Source organism: Cavia porcellus, unplaced genomic scaffold (genome assembly GCF_034190915.1).
Source record: "Cavia porcellus strain 051 isolate PalLab524CR breed Dunkin Hartley unplaced genomic scaffold, mCavPor4.1 scaffold_1, whole genome shotgun sequence".
In the NCBI taxonomy this organism is placed as follows: Eukaryota; Metazoa; Chordata; class Mammalia; order Rodentia; family Caviidae; genus Cavia; species Cavia porcellus.
The window spans coordinates 133,254,032-133,272,917 of record NW_026947484.1 but is presented as its reverse complement, the minus strand read 5'-3'; the positions used below and the strand labels follow the sequence as shown (position 1 = coordinate 133,272,917).

The 18,886-nt window shown below is 38.6% G+C and overlaps 1 protein-coding gene and 1 long non-coding RNA gene across 15 annotated transcripts in view; one reads left to right on the top strand and one right to left on the bottom strand.

The window, feature by feature from the left end:
- Nucleotides 1–988, bottom strand: part of LOC106025564 (uncharacterized) — a 72,083-nt gene extending 71,095 nt beyond the window's left edge. For 7 of the 14 annotated variants that reach the window (XR_010049596.1, XR_010049592.1, XR_010049585.1 and 4 more), the window contains exon 1: nt 375–916. This is a non-coding gene — a long non-coding RNA (uncharacterized LOC106025564). Of the gene's footprint in view, nt 1–374 lie in introns of all 14 variants that reach the window. The other 7 variants (XR_010049600.1, XR_010049584.1, XR_010049586.1 and 4 more) reach the window with 4 other exon arrangements.
- Nucleotides 989–1,076: 88 nt separating this feature from the next.
- Slc16a1 (solute carrier family 16 member 1) overlaps nt 1,077–18,886 on the top strand; it is a 36,691-nt gene continuing 18,881 nt past the window's right edge. Inside the window, exon 1 of the mRNA XM_005007887.4 lies at nt 1,077–1,241. The gene's annotated coding sequence lies outside the window, so the exon portion shown is untranslated. The remainder of the gene's footprint in view (nt 1,242–18,886) is intronic.

The window sequence follows — 18,886 nt, the reverse complement described above, 5'->3', positions numbered from 1 at the left end:
TTCTCATACTTTGCTTTCTTTCAATTGCTCTAGAGATCAGAGACACTTCATGAACAAACCGGGCCCTTCAACAGACCCACTCTGCTGTCTGGCCTTAGCCAAGAACATACAATGGCTTAGAACAAAAATCAGGTACTAGATAGAAAGTGGTGACCACTTTCTATTACTGTATTTTCGAAGTGGTACTTGTTTCCCAGGGAGGTGGGGATTATACAAACCATTCAGGTGAAGTGCTTAGCATATAACCCACCTTCCAATACTGTAAACTATAATTCTATCCTGTCCCAAACCTTCAGGGTCCCTAACAATTCGGTCCCTCTACACGCTCGCATCTCCGGACTTCTGACCCTCTGGCCAGTCCCCCCACTTCTTACCTGCTCTCCTCACCGACTGCTCTCTAATACCCACCATTCATTCGGTAACCGACACAGACCAGGCTCTGGGGTGAAAAAGTTTCGCACATTCTCTCACGGAAACTTCCTACGCGCCTACGTATGAGGTCTGTTCTATTACTGTCTTCGTTTTATAGAGAAGGAACAGGCCCCGAGCTCAGGAACCCAAGCGCCAGGCCCAGTTGGCTTCCGTGCATCTCAGTCCACTGCCCGGGCTCTGGCGCCGGCCCCGAACGCCTTTTCCGTGGAGGCTGCACCACGTCCATTCAAACGCTGCCCGGTCCCTCCTCTTCCAGTCGCTCTGTGGCTACTCCGTGCGCCCGTCCCTTCCATTTAAGGCCGGGACCTTGGGCCGCTTTTCCCAGTTCTCTACCAGAAATGCATGAGGCGGGCGCTGTCGTCCCGGACACGCGTAAGCAGCCTTGAGCCCCTCAGAACAGGCCAGGGTCCACAGGGGAAGCCGCGCGGGGGGTGGGGCCGCGAGGCAGAGCGCGCGCCGCCTGTCACGTGGTGGGGAGGGGGCGCCGGCACGCGGGCGCGGGAACGCGCACCCGCGAGCCCTGGGAGGCACGAGTTGCTGTAGGGTGTAGGTATGGCGGGGAGGGGGCGGCAGCCGGCGACCGACTCCGCCCACTGTGCGCATGCTCCGCCCCCCCGCGGGATATAAGGCGGCCGCTCTAGCCCCGCCAGACAAAGTGGCGAGCTGCGACGTGACTAGTCCGCGTGGGTGCTCCAGCGAGCGAACTAAGCGGCAGGCGAAGGACACGAGCCGGGCCCCCGGGCCAGAGGATCTCCTGCTCTCTCCCCGCGTCAGCCACACGCCTGGCTCCCCCAGCCGCTCGCCTAACGGTTAGTTCGGTCGCAGCCGGCGACACTTGGCGCGGACCCTCTGGTGCCCTCGCTTGCCCCAGTGAGGCAGAGGGACCTTCTGGGTGCTGAGGTCCTCAGTCTTTGGGGGAGGGAGGCTTTCCGACAGAGGGCATCCTGATCACGGGCTCCCTCGTGGTGCCGCAGACGCGGCGCTGGTGAAGGAGACCTTGAAGCGCCGGGGTCAGCGACTCTCCTAACCGCATCTTGGGCTCCCGTGGATCAGGTGTCGGCTGCTGGCCCGGTTCGGGAGTCGGGTCAAGGTACCCGGTGACCTTGGGCAAGTTGCTTCCCCTTTAATCTTAAGCGGCTCCTGAGAGATGCTTTTGACCTGCGAAAAGGGGCGACGTGGGGCCAATTCACGTGGTGCCTCCGGACTTCTGCCTCTTGCGGGGAGGTGGGGGACTCGGCGGGAGTTATTTCGGACTCGTGGCATGCCCGCCCAGCCTTCTTCCCTGCCAATCCTAGTCCCACCTGATGACTTGCAAGAGTGGTGTGAGGCGCTGTAGTGCCCACAGCCGAGCGAGACTGCAGGGCTCGAGGAGACTTGGCTGAGGGGAGCTGCCGGCCCGCAGCCTCCGGGACTGTGCCGCGCGGGGTGGGGGTGGAGGTCTTTGTCGTGCTACCTGTGGCGGTAGAGGCGCTTCCCGCTCGGCCTGAAGACGGCCTTGTTGAGACTCTCGGAAGGGTAGCGTTTATAGATGGTCAGATGCACTCTTGTTGTCCCAAGTACATCTTTTTTTTTTTTTTTTTTTTTAACTTGTGCATTTTAACATTTTGTTTCTTTGTCGTGACGTATTTGGTACAGCAAGCACTAGTTAAAAAAAAAAAGCCCCAATTTGTAATCAGTCTAAACCAGGGCACACGTGCTACTACTAAAGGCTTTCCTTGCGTTTCCAGTGGCCGATTATAAACTGGGTGCTACTGATAGTAAAATATTTACAGGCTACTTTGCTATTACTAGTTTAGAAATCTTTTAAAAATTATTCTGGTTCGGAAATAAAATGTGTACATGTCAGTTCCCTGTTAAACTAAGTGTGGGAAATCTACTGGCATTTCGTGATAGGATGAACTCTGGATTATGGGAGGGTCTGGAAGAGTGTAGAAAGGAATTAGGTTGTTAGTAAACAACTTTTTATCACTATCTCCCAAGTTGTTTATTTAGGTGTTAAGTAGTGGCCTTAAGCCCAAATCTTAAACCCTGGGGTATAATTTTGCCTTAAGATTGCCATGGAAATGGTAAAGAAGTAAAAGCATCTAACCCTTAAACAGACCATAAGTTTTTCTTTTCTTTTTTTTTCTTTTTTTCTTTCTTTGAAGGGTGGGGAGTAAACCGGGAATCGAACTGAGGACTTGGCTTGCCAGCCAGGCGCTGTACCGCTGACCTATATCTCTGGCCTGATAAATTTTAAAATTTAAGCCAAAATTGAATATACTTCAATAAATTCATTTGGGGTTTAAATACACGCTGTTTCATTAGATTGCAGCAGCCTTGTTAAATTATTGGAGCTAATAATAGTCCAAAGAGTATTTTGTGAGCTTTGGTTGTTTTTTTTTTTTTTTTTTTCGTCTTTTTGAGACAGTTTCACTGTGCAGTTCTTGCCTTAAACTCACTTTGTAATCTAAGCTGGCGCTGAACTCACATTGATCCTCCTGCTTCAGCCTCTCTAGTGCTAGAATTATAGGCATGCTACTTGTGAGCTTTTATTGCTGAATAGATTTACTGATTTAGCTATAAAGCTTAACATAGTAAACTACAACATCTTTAAACAGATTAAGAAAGAAAAAAATCATTCCACAGTAGGATGATATTATCTGATTAGTGTTTGAATTGTTTGCGTGTCTTTTTACCCTTTAAATATATATGAAGGCATGCAATATTAGCTGAAAAAAATCTTAAAGACCAGCTGGTTGATTCTGTTATTTTACAGAGAAGGGAACGAGGCTAAGGAGATTAAGTGACTTAATATCTAAAGTATGAAAATTTGTTAATGATTGGGCCAGAACAAAGTGTCTTTTGTCTCCTATTTTGTCAGGTTAGCACTTCTGAGTTTTCTCTAATTTATCAATATTGATACATATTATCTTAGGCTGAAAATAGTTGTTTTTAAGAGTAATACTGTCCCAGATTCTGTCCTTCGTTCCAGCAGTTTTCAGTTCATCTCATAATGTGTATTCCTATATGGAATTCAGACCTGTGTATAAATGCCTATGTGGCTGTTTTGTTTTGTTTCATATTAGGACTGGGAAAAGGTAACAGTCCAGAAAGTTATGAATTGTATCTATTCAGTCTTTTGTGGCTGTCAAGCACTGTGAGAAATTTAAGGTTCAGCAATGAACAAATCTCAGTACTTGCTGTCCTGGAGACTTGCTGTCTTAACTGGAAAACAGATAAAATGTATAATTAGCACAAGTACTCTCCACACACAAGTGTGGGGTGCTATGTGGGAACACACTATTGTGCAGGTATGAGTAGACACCCAGTTTTGGAGGGAAGCCATGTGGGTTGACTTTTCGGAGGAAATGCTATTTAACCTGAGGCTTGAAGAATGAATAGGAGGAAGGTAGACAAAGGGTGAAGATAGGTGGAAAGTGCATTTCAGGTATTAGTAGAGCTGCAGTCAGTACAGACAGTGCAAGAACTCAATGGATTTTGCCAAAGCTAAAATATAATGCAGGAGTCACAAAGAATGAGAAGAAATGGATGTCTTAAGCCATTTGAAGGAATTGAATTAGGGAAGCGACTAGGCAAAAATTCTTAAAAACACCACTCTTGAAAGCTGATTGAAAGCAATTTAAGAATTTCCAGTGGAGTTGAAGATCTGCCTGATCCAAGGTTTGCATTTTAGGAGCATTATTCCATATGCAGTGAAGAGCCAATTAAAGGGAGGCACTTGGGAAGAGTGGAATGAGATGAGTGTTGGAAAAGTTGGGCAGCAGTGGCGGGATGGAAGAGAAGGCGAAGCAGGATTTGGTGGTAGGTCGGCAGACATGAGAGACTTGGAAAAGCAGAAGAAACTAAGTCTACCTCCCAGGGTTCTAGCTGGAACAAATAGAAGTTTGTCTCCATTAAACCACTGGTTGTATGGCTAGACCAGGGTAGCTCAGTTTATAAAGCTTGAAGAAAAATTCGAAACTATTCCATTTTTCTTCTGCTTCTGTTGATGACATTCCTGACATCTATTTTGTGGTGTTCTTCCTTTCTAAACAGTCTACTATAGAAATTTTCAAAACACGGAATTCAGCCATTGTTTCATTTCTATCCCTAATTATTTTCTACAATAGATGTGAATCTCACAGAATTTTTATGAAGCAAATCCTAGATGTAATTTTCTTCATCTGTAAATATTACAGTACGTATTTCTGAAAGACACCATTATTTATTTTATTTTATTTTATTTTATTTTATTTTATTTGAGACTGGGTCTTGCCATGTAGTTCAGGCTGACTTTGAATTCACTATGTAACCTGGCCTGGCCTCAAACTCATAGTGATCCTCTTGTCTCAGCCTCCCAAATGCTGGAATCACGGGCATGTGCCACCATGCTGGACTGAAAGATAACTTTGAGTGGGGGACTGGGAATCAAACTCAGAACCTCATGATTGCCAGGCAGGCTCTATGCCGCTGAGCTATCTGTATCTCCAGCCCAAAGATACCTTTTTTTTTTTTTTTTTTTGGTACTGGGGATTGAACTCACGATCTTGCACTTGCCAGGCAGGCATTTTTACTGCTGAGCTAAATCCCCTGCTAAAGATACCATTCTTAAGAAATTCTTAATTACAATATCACTATCCTACCTTTAAAAATTTACACTAAGTATTGTCATTCTTCAGATTTTCATGACTTTAGTTTCCTGTTCTTAAGTTTTTAAAATAATTGGTTGGTTTGATTAAGGACATTGCATCTAACTGTGTTTCTTAAATCTTATTATCTAAAGATTTATCCTGCTTCTGTTGTTTTCCTTATAATTTATTTGTTGTAAAAATAGTTCATGCTTCCTCTAGTTTCCTTCATTCTGGATTTTCATGAATGTATCTCTGGTATAGGTTATTATTATTATGATGATTTTGGAGTATTAGAGATTGAACATAGGGCCTTCACACTACCCCCAGACCTCTTTGCAGGTTTTTTTATTTTAAGATAGGGTTTCCATTAGTTGCTAAGTTGACCAAATTGGGCTCAAATTTGAAATCTTCCAGCCTCAACCTCCCAAACTTCTAGGATTACGGGTGCATATACCATGCCCAGCTCCTGTGATATAGTTTTAATATATCTTAGTTTATCTCTTTTATTATTTGTAAATTGGTCAGTAGATTGGGTGAAGTTTGATTGCTGGTATGAGTCTACAAGGAAAAGGGAAGTATAATTAATTGATAGGGAGTAATATGTACTTCATTAGAAGTCATGTTTGGTTGTTGTTCTTTCTGTTATATTAACTTATTCCATCATTTCAGTAATGGCTTCAGATAGCAGTAATTTAATTGGGCCTTTATACCATTCTTAATTTATTAGCTAGAATATATCTATGAAGAGAAACACAGTTTTCATAGGAAGGGTAAAGTTTATTTTCAGTGTAGCATTGAGACATTTTTGGGGAGGAATTTAAATATATGAAGGTACATCTTTAAATGTTATTAAGTTTTTGAAAAGATTTAGCACTTAGTATTAGCATTTCAAATGGCTTTATTTGAAACATTTAAAAATTATGTTTTTAAAACTAGCATGGTAGCAAATGCCTATAATTCTAGCACTCGGGAGGCTGAGACAGAAGGATCACTGTGAATTTGAGGCCAGCATGAGCTACGTAATGAGCTCAAGGCCAAGCTGAACTACACATCAATACCTGTCTCAAAGAAATTCAAAAATTATGCTTTTTAATTGATAGGATTTCTTTTGATCTTCTCTGTTCTTTCTTGAGAGTTAATCTATTCCTATAACTTTTGGGGAGTAGCTGATGAAAGCGCTGCCAAATTAAATTCTAGTTTTAACCAAATTTCAGATTTTAAATTAGAGGACAGAGGTTGACTACTGTTTTTGCAGTTTACTTTTCCAGTTACTTACTTGGTAACTTACTGTGTCACTTAAAAATCACTATCTTTAGCCTCAATTTCTCTTCTGCACTTACACCTAGTCTTTTCTTGTGACTCCACCATTCTTCCAGGTAATCATGCTTAATATCTCTGAGTCACCTGAGCGTGGTGGTGCATGCCTGTAATCTCATCTACTTGGAAAGCTGAGGTAGGAAGATGACAAGTTCAAGACCAACCAGGCAATATAGTGAGAACCTGTCTCAAAAAATAAAAGGAACTGGGGATGTAACTCTTACCTAGATATGCTAGGTAGGATGCTAGCATACATAAAGCCCTGATTCAATCCACAGTGTTCAAAAATAACAAAATCTCTTGAGACATCTTAATACATCCCCTAGTGTATCCCTTCCTCTTCATTTTTATTTTTACTGCCTAGTTTATAAGCTGCTGCTGTAATTAGCACAGTGGCCTTTTACTTTCTGTCATTGTCATTATGCTCTGCTCTGTCCTATATTGTGCTCCCAGTTCCTGATCATGTCATTTCTCTAATCAGAAACTCCTGTGGCTTCCCAGTGCCTACCAAATTATTTGTCTGTGTAGAATTAAGTCTTAAGTATGTTGTGCTTTAAGTTACCATTTTAGGTCATGTATGTTGAACTTTAATTTGCCCTAACAAATTGACATTTTCTTTCATGCATTCTTCCCTGTATTTTTTGAAGGGTGGAGATTTTACAGTGCAGGGAGAAAGAGTACTAACATGATACATTTGATCCCTAGCTCTACCCTTTAGAGTAGGGATTAAAACAGCAATAACAACGTTATGGAAATGATGGTTAGTTTTCTGGGGCTATAGTACCATAATGATAGGATGAGTTCACATCCACCACAACAGTGACATTGGTTACAAAGGCTGAACCATTGAAGGATGCCACTATAGTGCAAAGGGATCCAGTTTATTGCTAATCACAATTCTCACAGTGGTTGAATTTGGTCTGATTACAATTTATGTGAAGAAGTTGCTCAAAACGCACTGGTATGGTAAATTGCATATTTGGTCATTGGTTGAAAAATGTATCTTACTCGTGATTGTGTTCTTCTATATAAGTCCTCCTATGGTGTGCTTGTGTTTTTATGGTGTTGAGGATTGAACCCAGGGCTTTGTGCAGCATTGTTCTTTTTGGTTTTTGAGATAGGGTCTTGCTAGGTAGCCCAGACTGGCCTCAAAATTTGTAATCCAATCTCAGCCTCCCAAGTGCTTGGATTACATGTGTGTGCTACCATACCATGCTGCGGCCCAAATCTTCTGAAGATTATTAAATGAATAAAAGACTAATGGTACTGTTCTGTTGTGTTGGACTATTTTGGAGAATAATGGGATCTTTTGTAGCTAGGCTTACTGAGTTTTGAGAAGCAAAGCTGTTTTTACTTTATTAATTTTGTCTTCTGTTTTCTTATCAGGGGTCTGCAGATTGGTTCTCCAAGGAGCATGGAATTTACTTGTTTGGGAAAAAATTTGTCTTTTCGTTAACTAAAGTTTGGATTTTTTTTTTTTCCACTGTCAATTTAGGCAGTAGACTGTAGTTGTATCAGCAGTATCTTACTTTGTGACCAGTAGAAATCATACACTTGATAATGTACAGTTTGGTATTTTTAGCTATCTTTGAAATTTAAGCTCATCACTACATCACAGTAACTATAGTAATTATACCCACTGCTAGGTCTTTGTTGTCATTGCTTGGAAGTACTTTATATCCAATTAAAATACTTTGTTAAGTCCACCTTTGCATTTTATTCTACACATTTAAAAATGTGATTCTGACAAGTGTTTCCATAGATTTTACCAAAATGTCAAAGAAATCTGGCATCAAAGAGGCTGAGAATCTCAGCTTATAATTTTTTTACTATTCTCATGTGAGTGAGTTTAAATGTGACCAGTGATGCAGCATAGCAGCCAGGTAATGATGTCACAAGATTATGTCATCATGATGTCACAGGTTAGGTAAATTCTTTGGCCATAGTTTTTCATGTACTAATTGTCATGAATCTTGACTTCACAAAGTACTTGCGTATGTTTTTTTTTATCAGTACCAGGGATCGAACTCAGATGCTTATGCCGCTGAGCTAAATCCCCAGCCCAACTTGCATATATGTTAAGGTAAAGTGATTTTCATGGCCAGGGATTTAGCTCCGTGGCTCAGGTGCTTGCCGGGTAAGCATGAGGTTGTGAGTTTGATCCCTGGTACCAAAAAAAAAAAAAAAAGATTTTCTTGAATTTAGGCAGGATAATTTTTTTCCAAAGGAGTTCAATTTTATGTGCCATAAACTAAATGAAACAGTGTCATCATTGAACTGGGATTTTCTTCTGTTTTGATTGTATTCATATGGATAAATATACTTGACATCGTTTCAGATCTTGTCTTATAGTTCACTATTATTGCATGCCTTTACTTTGCTCAGTTGCAAAACCCCTGAAGGATCATGAACCTCAACTCTGAAATAACTGTCTCTGCAGATTAGAAGTGCACTTCCTGCCAGGCATAGTGCCTGTAATCCCAGCTCTCTAATTCTAGCACTTAGGAGGCTGAGTCAGAAGGGTCACTGAGTTTGAAGCCAGCCTGAATTACATAGAGTTCAATGAAGTTAGTATTTATTCTGTTGCTTAGAAAGCTACTCAGTGTAATAGAAGGAAAGAAGAGTACTTTAATAATTATTATACTTTCTAGGAAAATACTCATTTGGAAATTGAGTATTTCTTATAAAAGATCTGTTCGTTTATTTAGGTTTTGGTGTTTTTGAGACGGGATCTTCTTACTAGTTCAGGCTGGCCTTGAACTCACTATGTAGCCTAGGCTGGACTTGAACTCATGGTGATCTCCTTGCTTAAGACTCCTGAATTCTTGGACTATAGGCAAGTGCCACCATGCCCAGCAACAACAACTGATAGTTATATTAAAGACAGCGTAGTCTAAGATGTACATTGCCAACAATTAAAAAAAATACTTAACTGTATTTTAAGCAACAATGCTAATATTTAAATCATCTTTACTGTCTATGAAGACTTTTTTCCCTAAAAAAGCTTTACAAGAGCCAGGCTTGGTGGCTTTTAGCACTCAGAAGGCCGAGGTAAGAGGATTGCCATGAATTTGAGGCTCCTTGGGCTACATACTAAGTTTAGCGCCAGCCTGAATTACATAGTGATATCTTATCTCAAAAAACAAACAAAACATGTACATTACATATAAGGAAGATGGAATGACAGGTAAATTTTATTTTCTGTTCACACATGTATATCTTCTAATTTTCCTTACGAAGAACGTTTGACTTGTCTTTTAAAACTTTGCTATTTTATATTTTCTTTATTATAAAGTAATCCATGTACAAGTCAAACAATATAGGCATATGCAAAGAGGATATTATCTTCTACCTTCCAGCCTCCAGCAATGTAACATTTTATGTTTACTCAGCAGTCATGATTATTCAGAGTTCCTGGAATCTAAACTTTCATGAGGGCTGCAATCGTATCTGTTTTATCACTTGTACTCCAGGCATTCAAATTCTGTTGAGATTTTTTTTTTTTTAAATTGGTACCAGCGATCGAACTCAGGATTGTAGGCTTGCAAGGCAGGCGCTTATGTCGCTGAGCTAAATCCCCAACCCCTCTGTTGAAATTTTGTTTTGTTTTGGTCTTGCTCTGTAATCCAGGCTGGTCTTGAATTTGAGGCAGTCCTGCTGCTTTAACCTCCCTAGTGCTGGGCTTGAAGATGTGTGCCACAATGCCCTGCCTCAAATTCTGTTGAATGAAATATAGAAAGTTTGTGTATTCCTGATATACTTATAAAAAATGATTATACAGTTCTACAATGTGTAAATTTTTAAAATCTTAATTGCAGAAACATGCAAATTATTAATTGAAGTTACAAATGTTAGGTTTTATCTGTTTCATGGTGCTCTGGATGTTTCTGACAAGTATACATTGTAAACTTGCTTATTGAGAAAAAACTTTGAGGAAATTCCTAATTTGGGTAGGAAATGCTTAATATATGTGTGTGTGTGTGTGTGTGTGTGTGTGTGTGTGTGTGTGTAGTATTTAGAACTACCCGGAAATATGAGGAAGACTAGGGGAATACATGATAAGTTAACTCAAAAGGAAATTTTTTTGTCTGAAATGGAGTTACTATTACATGTTCTTTTTAACTAACTACTAGGTTTGATATCTTAAAATTGTTTCAAATGAGGCTGTTTATATCATCATTTTATCAAAGTGTAAAATATAGTTTAAATAGGATTTAAATGGCATACAGTGAAAAGTAGTAGTCCATTCTAAGTTTCTTATCACCCTTTCCCATATGTGTGCTGTATGTATCACCTTTTTCTGTACTTAATGCATACCTGTCATGTATCAGAATTCCTTGAGTGCTTTATAAAACTTTTTTTTTTGCTTTATGAAATATTGTTTGACACCCTGATTCTAACTCTGATTCAGTGGAATGCACCAAGATTATATGCAATCTAAATAAATCAGTAGGTATCACTATACTCTTGATCAGTAGGGGGTAATGGCTTAAAAAGACTGCCATTCTCAACGTATCTGGCTCCTGAAGAATCTCAAGACACAAGAGTTGGGCCTTGCAAGTAATCACTGAGAAAATCTCACTATGTTTTTCATGCAGTAACAGCTATATTCACAATTATCTGAAAAGGCTAATAAGATACTCACTTTTCTAACTATATATCTGTGCCTTAGACCAAAACCTTTCTGAGTTTTGCTATTTATCTATGCTCCCCAGGGCTAGGTTATGAATGAAAGTGAGGGTGGCGTTCCTGCCTTCCTTTCCTCCTTTCCTCCTTCCCGCCTTCCTTCTTTTTCTTGTGGTGCTAGATATCTAATCAGTGAAGGGCCTTGAGCAAGCTGTATCCTCAGCCCTGAAAGTAAGCCTTATTTAAATTCTTTTTAAAAAGCTGACATACAGTGAGTAATATAAAAACCCAGAAAAATAAAGTAACTTTATGATTTTTTTGTCATCTCTTATTTGATTCCCAAGATCTTTGATTATATGGGTCATTCCCTCCTTCCCCCTCCCTCTTCCTCCTCTACCCCTCCTTGCCTTCTCCCTCTTCCTTATCCCTCCCCACTACTTTGTTTTGAAGTATGATTGACATACAAAAAGTTGTGCATACTTAATTATGCAACTTGGTATTTGGAGGTGAGTATGCCTCACTATTGATACCATTAACTTAGCCACTCCCAAAAGTTTTCTCTAATCATCTTTGTTCTTTAGCTTTAACGCAGTGGTGGTGAACCTATGGCAAGCATGTGAGCCATAGTAGGGGGCCTGTTTGTATCATTGAAAGCTCTTAAAAGATTCATTATCACTACTTTGCTTTATTTTTTCTTTTTGTATTAAGAGGACTTAACACAGGTATGCAATTTAACTTTCTTACAATATTGTTAATCGTAAGCACTATGTTGTACAATATAAATGTCTGGAACTAATTTATTTTGCATTACAGAAACCAGTACCCTTTGACCAATTTCTGTGTTTTCCCCTTCCACTCATTTTTTAGTAATCACTATTCTTTTTGTTTCTATGACTATTTTAAGATTTCACATACATGTAAGATAATGTAGTATTATCTGTCCTTCTAGGTCTGGTGTCTTCCAGGTCCATAAATATTGTTAAAAATGGCAGGATTTCCTTCTTTCTTAAAATGTAAAATACAAAGCATGGAAGTGTAAATATCTCTTTGAGATCCAGATTTTAGAAGTATGACTGCTAGATCAGATAGTAATTGTATTTTTAAATTTTTTTAGGAATCTAAAAATTGTTTTCCGTGGTGGACATACTAATATATAGTCCCACAAACAATATACAAAATTTCCCCTTTTTTTCCAACCCCCCTTCATACGTTGCCTGGGCTGGCTTTAAACTTGTGGCTATCCTTTTGCCTTAGCTTCACTAGTTGCAGGGATTATAAGCATGTATCTCCACACCTGCCTGATCTTCTGTTCATTCGTAGAGCAGTCTGATCCTGTTGACATATAAACACACCCTTAGGGATTGCTAATTAAACTGTTGGCATTTTTAGGGAGTGTAAAAATTAGTTAAAAGCAAAGACCCAACTTTTATGTATTCTGAAGAACAGACTTAAAATCTTGAAGCATTCTGTTTAGCAAGTCAATTTCTCTTACATTGAAGATAATGTGTTTTACTTTTTGTAATTGGGCAGGTTTTCCCTTGACTGATTGGAGAGGCATACAGATAATTGAAAGTTTGCATAAAAAATTTACACTTTTCTGTACTAGGCATAAAACCTAGCTATATCTCCAACTCTTTATTTTGAAATAGGGTTTCATTAAGCTGTCCATTAAGATGAGATTTCCTAGTCTTTGAATCTTGGAGGTTAACTGGGTAGAGGTGATTTTGTAAGTCTTGAAGTTGGATTAGGGTCAGCTATAAAGAATAGATTAGCTTTCTAGCACCACTAGCTCCAGCAAATTGAGTATTTCTGTGTGAATTTGAAACCTAAATCTGGTTTACGCTTGCAGTAATGAGTTCTTGTTGTTAAGATTATTGATTTTTAGATGCACTCTGCCTCTTTTACATTGATACCCATATTGTCATTTTAGGAAATGACAGTGGTTTTAGTTTACATTTGTTGAGGACAGTACACTTGATCTTAACCAAAAGACTAAGAAGCAATGTTGAGGACAGATAGTACAGGGGACATAAAGCGTTCTGTTTCCAAGAAGACTTTCTGTAGCAATATTTTTCTTCTGGAGTGGCGGGACATAAGAGGTGAGTAGTATGGAGCAAGGTTTATCTATCCACATTAGTTTGCTAGTATTCATGAGAGTTGTAAATAGAAAAGGAAAGATTTTAATCTCGCAGCATTTTAAAACAATAGCTAATCTGATAGACTACTGTATACAATATAAGGATTAAAAGTTTGAACTTTTAGCGAACTTACAGCATACAAAGAATGCATATGCTCCCTCTTTTTCTCTGAGGGAGGATAAAAAGAAACATTGCTCTGAATACTGGGCAAATAGCCTGCTCTAATAATTTACTTTTTGAATGACTCCTTCTGTTTGTAGCTGAGATTAAAAGCAGTTTAAAAGAAAATAATATGCTTAATAATAATGTTACTGTATCTATATCAGAATCTATAACTAGAACAGCCAGTTGGTAGATGGTGGCAGAACTGTACTGATTTTTTTTTTTTGAAATGTTCTTTTTTTCAAAATTTTTTCAAAATTCTTATTACTTAGATTTTTTGAATACTTAATACTTACTGAAGTTATAAATCTAATTACAGCACATCAGAATGAGGCATAAACTTGATGAGGCAAGCCTTAGTGACTAAAAATTAGAACTGCTTTAATTGGGACAAATCATAGCTGGCAGCTAAGCTCAAAGTTTAATCACATCCAGCACGTATTATTGTTCCAGTCAGGACTTGATGTTTTAAACAGCTCTATTGCCAGTGTGGGGGTATTATTTTGTATATGTGGATTATTTTTATTCTTTGAAAAATTTTCAAGTTCTCTTTTTTTATACTTGGATAAAGGAAAACTCAGAAAATTAATGCTTAGAATAGTCCTGTATAACATAATCTTAAACTCCAGGATGTTTCCATTGGCAAAATTGAGATGTTAAATCACTTTTTATTATATTCAATGCAATAGAAAAGTTTAGGAAACCTTAACTTTTAGATTTTTTTTTTCCCCTACATGAACCATAGATGAAATGCCCTAGATCAAAGACCTTTTAATCATTACTATAGTACACACACACACACAATTTGGAAACTGGGGATTTCACTAAGTAGTTCAGGGTATCCTCAAAATTTAGGATGCTCCTCCTGCCTTAGCTGCCTGAGTGCAGCTTTAAAACACCTATGCTACTGCACCTGGCTACATTGTTACATATTTAAGGGAATTACTCTCCAGATTGTTCTATTCAGATGGGAATTTAACTAAAAATTATCTTTTGTGTTGGAGGTCTTCTACTTTTCCTACTTGCTTTATCCAAAGGTTGTCTGTCCCCTAACTACAAATAAAATATACGTTTCCCACTTATTTCTTACTGTAGTCCATGGTCCTGTGCAATAAAGATTTCTGGAGCCCAAAAGAAGGAAAACTTCATAATTCTAGAGAAATCCTATGACAGAAACCCAACAAGAGGTTAGATAGAAATATTAGAGGTGAAATGACTATTTCATTTGGACAATGAACTCCGGCACTTAGAATTCTAAGTAACAACTAGTATTAGAAAAATAAGATGGTTATGACATGAACATGTATCAGCACATGAAAAGACATTGTGATTTTTGTTTGGCAGAAATCTGTTTTATTATAATGGCATTTAAATGAGGATTGGCTACTTAGATTATATGGTATTGGTGTTATCCACAAGTGACTTGACTATTTACTGCCAAACAGCCAGAAACAACCAGAAGTCATACAGAATGAAGTACAGAGAAAGAAAAGAATGTAAAACATACGAGTAAAGAAACAGATACCATCTATTTGGAGTCTCAGAGGAATGGAAAAAGAAGCAGGACAAATATTTGAAGACATAGTAGCTGAGAATTTTCCAAAATTGAAGAGAATTCTGTTTTGTCAGTGTGGTTACATTGAATAAGATATATTTTGTCAATAGTTGCTATTGAGGATTTTTGTTTGTTTGTTTTGGAGATAGGGACTTGCTATGTAGCCCAGGCTGGCTTTGACTGGGTGTTACTCTCTCCTGGTGAGGCTTCTGCCTTAGTCTCCCAAGTGCTGCAAGGTGTGCACTACCATGCCTGTTTTAGGATTCTTTAAAATTGCTTTTTCCCTCTACTACACAGGTTTGTCAAATCTGCAATATCCTTAGTAATTATTTACCTTTGAAAAGTCTCCTTTTCACTATTTTCTTCTCCCATCATGTCATTAGATAAATGTCAGATTCTTCTACTCTAAAACCTTGAATTTGGACTAATTATCTTTATTTAGGTGGGCTGTCTTTTCATTTCATTAAATTAAAAAAATTTAAACTGATATATAATTTTCACATTTATAGAGTACAGTATGTTAACATTTAAAAATAATGTATACAGTTGTGGTCAATTTGGAGTAATTGTCACACTTGTCCCTCAAACATTTCTTTGTGGTAAAGTATTCAAAATTCCTTCTTTTCTCTTGAAGCATACAATACACTTGATTAATTTCTTTAAACCTATCCTCCAGGTATAAGGATTCTCCATTTGTGTCCAGTCTGCTAGTTCATTTATTAACTTCATTGATGATACTTTTTATTTCAAGGAGTTCTGTTTTAGATGGACTTGCCTTTTATTGTATCTTGGTTTTTTCCTTAGTATTTTCTTTAATGCTTTATTTTAATACTGTAAGTCATTTAAATATTCATTTTGGATATCTTTAGTTTTTGAGTATTTAATCTGACTTTAGATTGGCTTTTCTACTCAAGGTTGGTTGATGTTTATTTGTTTGTTATGTTTTGTTTTGTTTGAGATAGAGTCTCACTTGTGTAATTTAGGCTGTCCTTGAATGTACTGTTTATTAGCCCATGCTGGCCTCACATTTAAAACAATCTTTCTGCCTCAGCCTCTAGAATATTGGAATCACAGGCATATGCTACCACTCCTGGCTTCAAGGTTGATTGATTCTTTTTATTGGTACGTGTTGTTGCAGCACGTAATGATTACATTCTTTGGGGAGTTGGTACAGATAGGTTGACTGATTCTTGTGTTCTAAAATTTTAGATTATGAGTTTATGTTTGGGAGTCTTTGTGGGAAATTTTTGCTAGCAAAATCAAATACTGTATGGTATATCTCTGGAAGAACAACAAACTTCTCATAGACAATGCCCTGTTAAGCGTGAATGCACAAAAAATGTATAGCCGTGGATACTCAGAAGAGAATTTTTTTGGTCTCTTCTTTGTGTGTCTGTGTGTGTGTGTGTGTGTGTGTGTGTGTGTGTGTGTGTGTGTGTTTCCTTTTTATCAGTACCAGGGATCAAACTCACGACTGCCTGCTTGCAAGGCAGGCGCTTATGCCGCTGAGCTAAATCCCCAGCCCCTTTTTGGTCTCTTCTTTCCCCTCCTTTGATCCTTTCATCTTATCTTGCCAAGTATTGTAGTCAGGGGTTGTGAAGAGAACAATTAGAATCAAGACACAGAATTTATATTATTATTTTATGATGGTCACCCAGAGTAAAACACAAGAAAGTGCAGGAAATCTGTCCACAATACTAAAGACCTACAATATTCAGCCCAAGGGCCTGGATCCCACAGCAATGCCTGCATGAGTCCAGATGAAGACCCAGAGCTCATGACAGTGCCTCACACAAGTCTAACTGGAGGTCTAGAGCCCACGAGAAGGATTCCACCAGACTCTTGTGGATCTGTGCTGGGAAGGCCCAGAGGTCAGCCATAGAAGCTAGAAAGTCTGCAAGGTAAAGGAGCTGTGCTACTAGGTTGAGGGTTCTACACTGAAGCTAAGAAGTCATGCTCATAATAAAGACCAGGGCTGTCCTGAAAAGCACAACAGCCATCCTCAATGACACGGAAGTCCCAAGCTCCTCCGATGATAAGAACAGCTGAGTACATGCCAGAAAGCCAGCATGACAAGTTTCTCCTGGGGATTAAATAGCACACGTCTTACCCTTCAGAGCCAGAAAGTGGTGCTCGATGTAAAGACCAGAGCTCCCCCAAAGTAAACCACCGCCACTCTTACCAAGGTCCCAAGCTCCTCCAGTGACAGTGATCGAACTCACACTGGGGAAGCTAGTCATGATGAGCTCCTCCAGGAGAACCAATGGCTCAAACAGCAACACTTAGAGAAACCCACAACACTTCACTCTTCTCCATGTCTCTATTTATGCTGGCAACTTTCCTTAGGTGGAACATCTATGCTCAGCACCATGCTGATTTAATTCAGTTGGTGTTAATTAACCATCAGTTTTTAATCCATAATACCAAGACAGAAAAATGTCCTCATCTCTTGCTTTCTTTGTTGCCCCTGTACCATGAAACAAGTTTCAACCTCATTGTCACCATCCTTGGACTTTTATTCTTCTTCTTCTTCTTCTGATCAGGTTTATTGAGGTAACAAAATTCAACATTTTTCCCCCAGTGTTAGGAATCATGTCCAGAATCTAGTGCATGGAAGATAAATATGCTACCATAGAGCTATATACTGAGATAATAATTTCAGCACATTTTTTTTAAATGCTGGAGATTGAACTCAAGGACTTTTTATGTACTAAGTATGTTCTCTGCCATTCAGTTACATCTTTAGCCAGCACTTTTTTCAAATCTTATTTTGTTTTAAAGAGAAAAATAAAATTTCAAAACAGTAGTTATGGGGTAACCATGGTGTATATACATTGCATTTTATTTATATTTATTTATTTATTTATTTATTTTATACAATGCAGTGTGAATGTAATACATTGTTTCAGCTTCTCACACTAGTGAGAGAGTACAGTGTTTACACGCATGTCTGATTTATTTCACTTATGAGTATAGTCTCAAGTTGCAACCATTTACCTATAGAAGTCTCAATAACCAGCAATTTTAAATGTAGGATTTTAGTGAGTAATGCCACAGTCATGGCAATAGAGCGTTTTCACCATTCTTGAAAGTTCTGCTATGCTCTTTTGCTGTCAGCCTGCTTTCCCCAACTTTTGGTGGTTACTGGCCCATTCTTTTCCCTTCCCCTTTCTGTGTGTCGTGTTGTGTTTTGTTTTAGGACTACTGGGTATTGAACCCTTATAAACATCGGCTAAGTATGAGTAAAAACAGCTTACTTCTTTCCAATCTTAATGGCTTTTTCTTTCTTTTTCTTGCCTGTATGCATTGTATAAGGTTGAGTACAAATGGTGACCACATCCTTGCTTTTAGGGAAATTTCCCATATGGGACTATCTTAAGTGTTCAAATATGTTGGAAGTACAGTGTTCAGGAATTAACTGCTGTCTCTGTGAAGCTAGGGTTTGTGATTTAAAGAACATGGTAGTAAAGAATGAACTGGTCATCTCTCACTTCATTTATTACTGAAATATAGTTAGACTAGAGGTGTGAAATGGACATTCTGACTTAAAAGACGAGTTGTACTGGGTGGAAATTGTCATAGGGTTGAGGGTGTGAAGATCAGTGATAACGGTCTTGCTTGAAGCCCTGGGTTCAGCTCCTGGTATTGCAAAAAAAATCAGCCATGAGCAATGGTGCTCATTTATAATCCCAGTCACTTGGGAGACTTAAGTCAAAAGTCTCAAATTTCAAGCCACCTCTGCGCACCCCCCCTCCCCGCCCCCACACACACAAGCAAATCCTGTTTCAAATGTAAAAAGGGCTGGGGATATAGTTAAGTACCACATTAATTAGTTAAAGACCTTAGAAAACAAGTCATCATCAATTAACACAATGTTTTCCTGTCACTCATAATCTAATAAATTTTAATTTTATAACAACGCTATTATACTGTGGTTTCTCTTCAGAGTGTATAAATCTTTTGCATTTTAACAATGCTATTTATTACTAAGGGTGATTCCAAGAAAAGAAATTTTTCATTCATATCTATGTCTTTGACATCAT